This window comes from Vicia villosa, unplaced genomic scaffold (assembly GCF_029867415.1).
Source record: "Vicia villosa cultivar HV-30 ecotype Madison, WI unplaced genomic scaffold, Vvil1.0 ctg.000073F_1_1, whole genome shotgun sequence".
Lineage (NCBI taxonomy): Eukaryota > Viridiplantae > Streptophyta > Magnoliopsida > Fabales > Fabaceae > Vicia > Vicia villosa.
The window spans coordinates 1,421,021-1,432,381 of record NW_026704997.1 but is presented as its reverse complement, the minus strand read 5'-3'; positions in this window follow the sequence as shown (position 1 = coordinate 1,432,381).

Genomic DNA, 11,361 nt, shown 5'->3' with positions numbered 1-11,361 from the left:
CAAACACCGACGACTCGGAACTAAGATTTTCAGCAAAAGCGAGGATGAAATTGCCTAAGTGATTCCTGTAAATCCCTCCACACCCAGATGCCTTGGAAACAGGATTAAACGATCCATCACAATTACACTTGATCCATCCCACGGAAGGAGGGTGCCAAAGGATCTCACGAATATTCGGTGCCCGAGGAGGACGGATAACTACATCAAACACCTTAATGATGATGAAGTCCGACATGGAAATCGCAGAAGTGTTAGCAGAGTTATTGCCAAACAGCTTAACATTCGACATGATCCAGTTGATAGACTTGAATTTACAAGGTTTAATGTTATTATGCCTCCAATTATTCCTAATGGACCAAATCTGATTGATGATGAGGACGATCGCAGCTTTCGTGACAAGGCCGGCTTGATTTCTCTTAGCCCCTTTGCAGTAGCTTAACCACTGTTCCATAGAAGTTGGAGCAGAACTGATATTAGCCTTAAACCTAAACCAATCCCAAATAGCAGCAGCAAATCGGCACTGAAAAAATAGATGGTTCAAAGTCTCTTCATTAGAGTTACAGAGACAACACATGGAGGCCAAGGAAATACCTCGGCTTTTAATCGAATCATCCACCAGAATTTTATCATTCAGTAATTTCCACACAAGCATAGCCTTATTAGGGGGTATATCATCACACCAAATAATGCTGGGCCAAAAGCAAACCGGCAGGAGCTTGTCCTTGAACCTGTAAGCATCTTTAAGAGACAAAGTGCCTGAAACAGTGTGATTCCAAACAAGCAGGTCGCGATTGCCAACAGAAGTGAGAGGAAGGTCTGGAATCGAAGTCAACAAAGACGGAAACCAAAGCTGCCACGATGGCGGAAACTCCCACCTGTTATCAATAACAAAATCGGCCAGCACAGAGTTTGGATTGATACCTTTCTCACGCAGAAAATTAAAAGAAGTGTGGCTAATCAACGGGGGGCCGCACCAGGAGTGAGTCCAGAACTTTATCTGATTGCCGGAGCAAATCGACCAAGAGGTATTACTACACAAACCCAGGAACTCAGACTTGATACCGGTCCAAAGAGTGGAGAAGATATGGTACTTGATAATACCATAACTTTTGAAAATTCTGCCTCTCAAAAGGATCGCCCAACTCTCGCTAGTGTTCATCATTTCCAGACCAAGCTTAAGGTTAGAAGCTTCATTGAGTCTAATCAACGACCTTAGCCCAAGACCCCCGTTCTTGAAAGGTTGACAAGTTTTTTTTCCAAGACACTATCAGCAGCTTACGGTTATTTATGTTACCCGTCCAAATAAAATTCCTACAAGCCTTCTCAATAGTTCTCAACAAGGACACAGGCCAAGAGTAGATATTTATAGTATAAGATAACATGTTTTGAATTGTGGACTTCACCAAAATTAGCTGACCTTCCATGTACAGAAGCGACCCCTTCCAAGCAGCTAATTTATTAAGAATTTTATCCGCAACAGGAGCCAAGAAGGATGCTTTAACCCTGCCCTTAAAAATCGGAACGCCAAGGTAAGTAAATGGGAGGAAACCTCTGCTAAAACCAGTGCTTCTGGAAAGAGGGGAGATTGGAGGCGTTACTGCTTCTGGAAAATATTGCTTTCCTTTTTATTTAATTATATTTTGTTTATAACAAAGAAGAAGACCAAATGTTTATTATCTACTATTTTTATCTAATATATTTATAGATATCAAACCCGTACGTTTGCATGGGTTCTGGTATGGAAAACACATTTATTCCAGATATATATATTTTTTAATAGAAAAATGTTTGGTTATTCGTAAAAAAATAATAATTGAATGCATAATTAATAAAAAATATTTAGATCAGTAATTTCATGTCCCGTTAATAATTAATATTTTGATCAATAACTTCATGTTCCCGTGTACAAATATTAGTTTAATCAATAACTTTATGTACTCATGTACCTTAAAAAATATTTTGACCAATAACTTCATGTCCCGTTAATAATTAATATTTTGATCAGTAAATTCATGTCCCGTTAATAATCAATATTTTGATCAGTAACTTCATGTCCCGTAAATAATCAATATTTTGATCAATAACTTCATGTTCCCGTGTACAAATATTAGTTTGATCAATAACTTCATGTCCCCGTATACCTTAAAAAATATTTTGATAGGTAACTTCATGTCCCATTAATAATCAATATTTTTATCAGTAACTTCATGTCCCATTAAGAATCAATATTTCGATCAATAACTTTATGTTCCCGTGTATAAAAGGTTTAGTAAAACACAATCTTATTTTTGCATCATATTTTATACACTAAAACTAACTTCAAAAATATTATTAATTTTATTTTAGAAGCGTAAATTTTCTTATATATTATTTTCTTTTTAAAATCTAAAATTGTAAAACATATTTATTAAAAATAATATGTTAGAAATTATTTACTTAAATGAGAATGTTTGTTGGCTAAGTTTATTCTGTCACAAAAATTATTGGCTTTAAAATCACTTGCTATCAAACTCATATATTAAGTAAATAATATATTGTTATAAAATTATATTAAAGTGTTATACATTTTTTACCTATATTAAAATTATTTTTCTTTTGATATCGTTTATTAAAAAATTGGCTCAATAGTTAAATTTTATGTTTTTAAATTAAAATAAATAAAAATTTATATAAATAAAATTTAATGTTGTCTTTATGTGATAATTTCGAAGAAACAACCTACTTCATCATATTAATAAAAAAATTAATTATTAAATTTTATATTCTCTTAGTTTGTGTGTCAAATAAAAAGATAAGTATAATTATTAATAATTTAATATCTTTCGGTCCTTATTAAATTTTATTTATTATAAATTTATTAAATAGGAACATATTAATAATAATAATAATAATAAAAACATATTAAGATTATTGTCGTTAAATCATTTCAATTGTTGAATGGGACAATATTAAAATATTCTAAAATATTAATCATTATATATATATATATATATATATATATATATATATATATATCATTATATATATATCATTATATATATATATATATATATAATGATATATATATATATATATATATATATATATATAATGATATATATATATATATATATATATATATATATATATATATATATATATATATATATATATATATATATATATATATATATATATATATATATATATATATATATATATCATTATATATATATATATCATTATATATATATATCATTATATATATATATATATATATCATTATATATATATATATATATATATATATATATATATATATATATATATATATCATTATATATATATATATATAATGATATATATATATATATATATATATATATATATATATATATATATATATATATATATATATATATATATATATATATATATATATATATATAAAAGCATGTATTTATATGTTTATTTTATTCCTCATTCTTTCTATTTTTTTGAAATTCATTTTTTAACAAATAAAAAGAAGAATATTTATGGATACAAAAATAAAAAATGAAGGGGTTTAATTTCCAATTTTAATTTCTTCAATTTATTTTGTTAGAACGTTTAATCTTATCAATGAAATCGCAAATATTTATAAAAGTTGAATTTACCTACTTTTTATTAAAACAAATGCAACTTATTAAAAAATTAAAGATAATTAGTATATGATTATTTTATCAATAGTATATAGCTATTATCAATGTTATAGCTTCACACTACCCTATGAAAGTTGATATGAAAGTTGATACGACTGAGCAATTTGTATTGATAGTACATATATTTCATACTATATTATATTTTAGCCAAGCCATGCATTAGAAAAGTGATAAGAAAGAGAAGAAAGCAAGACAAATGAGTGTTGGTAGGAGAAGACATCCACACGACAACATATTGAAGTAGAGGGGTATATTGGTATTTTACAGAACAACTAATTTTCTTATATTGTAGATGCTAAAATTGGACGATGAGAAGTTTTTTTTTCTTTGTTATAAGAAATCCTTAAATTGGGCGATGAGAAGTATTTTAATTGCTAACTTTTTCAATTTTTAAATTTTTTTTCAAACTTTTTGTTGATATATTAATTTTTTTAATTTTTAAATATAAAAATTAATCAAATAACAAAGATTACTTAGAACCTAGCGGTTTCACATTTTATTTTATTTTAATTCATCTTTAATTTTATAAGATTGACTGAGTCAGATCTATTATCAATTTTCAATCCAATCTTATGTTACATATTTTATTATTGTATCAATATAAAATAATTAAATAATTTTTTATTTTATATCTTTGTTAGATTTAATTATTTTTCAACAAATTAAAAAAAAAATTAAATCTCCCTATACATGAGAGGAAACCACTCATTTGTATACAAGAAATTATTAATCACCAAATTATACATAAATTTATGTGTAGGGCCGGACAAAGAGCGAGTTGAGTTGGACTCGGGTCCAAAACCTTCAACCGACTCAATATACAGGTGTAACATATAGACCCAAATTCATCTAAAAATTAAGTTCAGATTAATCGGGTAATGGTTAAATGGTCCGAGGTTTTTGGCGGGTAAGCGGTTCTTGTACACCCCTAATCACATGATTCATTTAATTTCTGTCAAAGAAATACTATCACATTAATTTAATTTGATTGATTAATCATTAAGCTGACTCATTTGTTATGTTTGTATTGTAGCATAAAGACAAATGTATACTCCATGTGAACTGAATAATACTATAAAATAATTGTTAAAAAAAAATACTATATAACTAGTTAGTCAATAACCAAGAAATAAGAGCACGGTTGTTCAATCAGAGTTGAGTGTAGGTCATCATTACAGCTTGTGTGGTTGCTTGAACTTGGGTGACTTCCCATTTAACTAATCACCATTTAATGTTGTATAATCTTCCTACTCTATTAAATCAATTATCTTACATAATTTTAAATGAAACCCGAAGACCGATTACTTTTCGTATATAAACTAAAGTAAGTAACATGTAGATAGATACTAATCTCACAAAAATAGTTAAACTATTCATAATCAACTATTCCAATACACAAAATAGTCTTATTTAGAATGGAGATTAATTAAATTTTTGTTCATTCATAATTTCAATATAATAAAGTTTAATGGAATGTTGACGTTAGAAGATGGAGGGATTCATGAGCCTTTTTATTCATCTTTATGGTAAACCATATTTTTTCTACTTCAAATTGTTTAGCGATTCACAACATCTTGCAATCTCTAGTTATATCTGACATTCTCACATATTTGTATAACATTGGATCATCTTCTTTCATACATCCACTACTAGAAATACTCAATTTACCTGCGGAATTTCCTGCAGAAAATATTCCGCAGGTATTCCTGCGGATTTTCCTGGGATTTTATTAAATAAAATAATTTTTCCTGCGGATAGAGAATTGGCAGAAAATTCCGCAGCAATACCTGCGGATTTTGCTGCGGAAAATATATTTCAAACAATATAACCAACTAAAATATAAAATCCGCAGGTAATTTCGCAGGAAAGTTTCCTGCGGATTTTGCTGCGAGTATATATTTAGTAAAACCAATCTATAATACAAAACCCGCAGGTAATTCCGCAGGAAAGTTTCCTGCGGATTTTGCTGCAAATATAATATATTTAAATGTTTTCTTATAGTAATAGTATTTTTGTTAAAATTTATAAAAGAAATTAATCATTATTTTTTCTATTTTATTAATTAGTTGAGTTTAATAGATATTATATATTTTTCATTATATTTTTTAAATATAATAAACGACACTATTTCTTTTGTAGTTTGTAGAGAAAAGAAAAGGGTGTATATCCATTATTGACTGAATTCTATTTTTGGAGTTTATGACGAACCTTCATATTTCGGACTATTTTAACCCAACAATTTAATTTTTGTATTTAATTCACTTTAGTATTATTATTAGCATAAATAGGTATATAGAATATTGTTCATTATTAATTAATTGATTTTATAAATAATAGTATAATTCATAAATAATAATATTATTATAAACAAGTAAACTATATAATAGATATTTTTTTTTAAGAGACTATACAATAGATGTTATAAATATAATACTTTATGTAATTTGTAGTATAGTGATTTACTATAAGAATTGTTAATTCATTGACATATAATTAAATTTTATAATTTATTAAAAAAAATGCACTTGATTATTTCTATAATTAGAACATGACAAAAAAAAGATTCACTTGATTATTTCTATAATTAGAACATAACTAAAAAAAAAAAAAATACACTTGATTATTTCTATTTAGAACATAACCAAAAAACAATGACGTTGCAGTCTTCGTTTACATTAAAACAAAATAATCAACAAAGAAAAAGGAAAGAAGAAAACTACCGAGAGTATCGTAGCTTTCATGTAACGTGAAAATGCCTTCTTCCCATAAGCACTTATGAGAAGTGCTTTTTCATTCTAAAAAAACACTTATTTTCAAAATCCATTCTCTCTACTCTCCTTCATCATGAAACAATGCTAACAAATAATCAACCAATTGATTCACTCTTAAAGAAGGAGAAGGAATTACCGGCGAAAAATATAATGACGAGGTGACGGGATTCCGGCAGGGGACGTTTCCGGCAACACATTTGGTTTGTGGATGCGGGGAAATCGAGATTGAGAGGTGCAGCGGAGCTTTGAGGTAACTGTGGAGGTGCGCGGTGGAGTTCCAAGGTTGTTCTCGCGTTTCCGTCAACAAATCCAGTGAGGCAAGTATTCACGCGTTTTTGAATTCCTTTCTTCTCTCCTGTTCAATTCTTGGTTGCTTAATCGTAGTTGTGTTATCATTGATGATTGTTGCTCAGTTCTTGCTATCGAAAGCTTTCAAAGTGAAGAGTTTTTCATCTTACACACAAGGTGTTTGATGAAAAGTCTCACCCAAGCTCTTAGTCTTAGCATGTATTAGTATAAAATAAATTGCTTGGTTTACTTAATGTTCACGGTGATCTAGAATTGACTCAAGGACTCTACTACTAATAATCATCTCTAATTAATCGCTTATTGCATAATCGATTTGTTATATAGTGTTTGGGGTGTTTTAAGTGTAACTGTTGTTGATGTGTGTTTATAGGACAGAAGATCAAACTCAGGATTCTGGTGCTATATTGAAAAAGACTTTTGTGTCCCCATCAAGACGAGTGTTAATGGCGAGTTTGTCTTTGTATTCTTGTTTATGTTCTTCAAGGTACATGTCAGGTCCGCACGGTTCTGTTTTCATGTTTCATTTCTTCTGATTGTTTGTGTATAAACAACTTTTAATAGAACTTATTCATAGCTTACCGGAACTTATGACACAAGCACTTTTGTAATTGTTTCGAATAGTTAAAGGGAAAATATGAAGATACTACTATGAAACTTTTAAATTAAGTTAAGAAACTTCTAGAGTAATTTTTCCTTACTTTGGCAACTGTGCAAGGGTAAAAGATGTGTATGCATACAGTGTAAAAGCAATTGGTGTAGAAAAAAAATGTATATATAGCATACCTCTTTAAAAAAATATTACATAAATATAACTAATATAGACTTGTTAAGTAATATAAAAATACACGTTAATTCATTTACCTAATTCTCTTAAAATATAAGCTGTAACGTTCTTTGGCTGCAGTCACAACAATATCTCCGCTAGGTTCGTGCTAGCCACTGTTAACTGATTTTTTTGATTTTTTTTCGCAGCTTCATTGTTTTATGAATTTATGGTATAGAAACTATAGTTTGTTTTTTCATATCATTGCATTGAATTGCATGTTAAAGACATTGATTTTGTAGTATTTGGGTTTGTGTTTTGAACGTGTGAAACTAGTACACTATAATTTTTGTGATGATGATTATTTTTATGGATGAATGCAGAGATGGAGAGCTTGAGAACACCTTTCAAGGGTATTGTAGACGATATCAAAGTCGGTATCGATGAATTTTTCGCAACGAACCAATCAAACCCAGAATTTCCAATCGTTGGAGGTTGCAAGTATGTTAAAGCTATACCTCATGGAAATGGTGGGCTTCTTGATTCTGACACTCTATTTGGACTAGCTCGTGATTTACCTCGTAGCCCTAGAAGGTTGGTGCTTTCTAGTACAGAAGTTACTTTAGTTTCTTGCCTTAAAAGTCTGATCAACATTAGGACATTATTGATACCATTATACTTTTGTGGGGAATGAAACCTAACATTACTATCAAATAAATAATGGTACTATATGTTATCCATAAACTGTGACAAGATGAATTATATAGTATCACCATGTGAACAATATGGGAAATTATTGTAACTCGCGCAATATAATTTGAACATGTGAGTCAGGTACACGGCAGCAAACTTCATGAAGTTTGGAGCTCCTAGAGATACCAAACATCCTGAACGCAGACAACCACTAGCTACGTAAATCTGGGAGTCGATATTGCTTACATTAGAACCAGGGTCTAAGATTACAGTATTCAGGTAAATTATTGAATAGAAATTTTATGTCATTTGATGTACGAATTTGACAATCATGGTGTTTCACTGTGATTTTGATAAAAAGTTACACTTGAGAGTTACAACAAAGAGTCTATCTGTTCTCAAGAAACAGGTGAGTAAATGAGTATTGGAATTTGTAGAGTAAGTATCAAGATTGAATTTTATGCTAATTATGTTGATTTGTTGGATAACTTTACTCTAGTGAGTTGTTTTAAGCATAATTATATATGTGAAATTTATTTCCCATTTCACTTAAATTGATTAATTTAATTTATTTCCCAAAGAGAAGATAAACTCTTATGATGAAGCTAGTGGCAGACTTTGTTTCACATTAAATTATTGCATAGGAAAATTTCAGTGTCAATTTATCAAAAAAATTATTTTTATTTTTTTAAAATTTTGAAAACAGTTAGCTGCGGATTTACCTGCGGAATTTACTTCCTGCGGATTTACCTGTGGAATTAGCTGCGGATTTACCTGCGGATTTTTCTGCGAACTGTTTCCTGCGGATTTACCTACGGAATTACCTGCGAAAAATATTACCCACGAAGGTTTTAGCTGGGGACATAAAACCGCAGGAAAATCCGCAGGAAATACGTTTCCTGCGGAAATTTGGCAAAAATCCGCAGGTAATTCCGCAGGAAATACGTGTATTTCTAGTAGTGATCTCTCTCCTTCAATCAAACAAGTGTAATAATAATAAACATTAATAAAATATAATATATAAAAAAGAAGGGAGGAAAAATGTTAGTGAGAGATAGAGACAAATTTGAGAAGGAGAAAAATAATGGAAAGAGAGGATCCAATCCCTTTCTATAAATATTATGTTATTCTTATCAAAATTTTATTAAAAAGTTCGGACAAAAAATATGATAGAACATATTGAAATTTGGTACAAATCAAAAAATATGTAGTGTATTTGAAAAATTCTGTGTATCGGATATTTCAAAAAAATTGACATGTTATATCACAAATCAGTTATCTTAAAAGTGCTATATTTTACCCCCTTTATTTTAATTAAAAGTAAAAAATTCAATAGTTTTAGGGTTTGAGTTTTAGAGTTTTGTAACAAGTACCAAATTTTCAAATCAACTTTCAATTACTGGATGTTTAGTGGGTCATGCAAAATTCGGTAGTATATATTAATTGAACGATTAAGATTTTGCCGACAATTTTAAGCAGATGTGATTGCACCGATCTTTTTGTGGTCCTGAATGAATCTAAAGTTGTATAAATAGAAGTAATGTGTTGTTTAGAATAACATCTTAAATGCCTTAGTTTTTGTTTAAGACGGAAGTGTATTTCAACAGGGTGAAATCTCTTGAATATTGCCAAGTGTAGAGTCATTGATATTCAATTTTCTCAACATAGAACCGTATAAGATCTATTATCCACGTAGAAGAATATATTTATATGGTCGGGTTGGAAGTGTAGAGAATTTTAAGCCTAGAATACCATATACACATTATGGCATCGACAAAGCGATGAAACAACTAAAAATATACAAGTAATAGATGGTTAGCAATAAAATTATATTTTAACTAAGTTAATTATGACAATTTGTATATGGAGTTAGTTAGAGTTTTGTTAATTATTTGTATTGCAAGTAGCAACTAATATACTCTTATTATGTGACCATTGAAATTAGTAATATACATCTCATTCTCTCCTTCTCAATCTTCATCTCTTTCTTCGGTTTACAAATGTGCAAATTATTAGAAAAATGAATTTAAATCAAATAGACCGAGGCTAGAGTTTGAACGAAATCACTTTTTTTATAGTATTTCAAACACTTTCAAATTGTCTTAGAGTTTCTACGCAGGAATACCCAGTATAATTCAACATTTTATCGCGTTTGTGTAGGACCGGCGAAAACTCGAATGTAGCGAAGAGTGTTTGGAATTTTTTGTGAGGAGGATGTACGTTTTTTTTGTGTTGTTTTTCATCTGGAATGCTTAAATTATATGTCAAATTGGTGTTATTTCATAAGATTGTGACTCTTGATAAAACACACTTTCAACAACACTTTTATCAAATGTAAACTTGTTTCGCCTACAACAACAATTTTACCAATTGTTGCACTATTTTGCCTACAACAATAGTTTTACCAATTGTTTGCACTATTTCGTCTACAACAACAATTTTACCAAATGTTGTACTATTATGCCTACAACAACACTTCACGAAGCGTTGCCTTTTCCTGATTCAAAAAACAATTTCAGTAGCATATTTTTCTTGTCGTTTTGGAACACACCCATGATTATTAATTATTGTTAATAATTTACAATAATCTCCCACTTGTTCAAATAATGACATGTCCAATTCCAAAATATAGAAAGCAAAAGAATGTTAATACAATTAAGTATCTTTCGATTTGAACTTAACCTTAGTAAAGACAACGCAAAGCCTAATCAGAACGTTAGATAGCTATGCTTTGAACCGTTATCACATGTGATTAGACCAGCGTTACCATACACACACTATTTAATGATTCTTCGCCTACATCTCTCGCCTAGCACTATTTATGGCCATGTGCTTTTCCTGTTTTTCATGAGAGAAACTCCAACTCTCACTTTGAGACGGCACCATCTCGAAATTCATATAGGTGAAGTTCAATTTGTATCTATTTTTTGAGATACATATCCTCGATATGAATCTTCATTAAGAATTTGAAAAACTAGCCCTCAATATGCAATAGTCAACATTGTCTTAGAATGTTGAACAAACATCCAAATCAATGATTTGTTGTTATCCATTGAATCTTAGGTTAAGATTTGTTAACTTCATATTGGATTGTTATCATTTTCAGAACCCTCATACTAGGAGTTTTAATCTCATACCTCTCGAG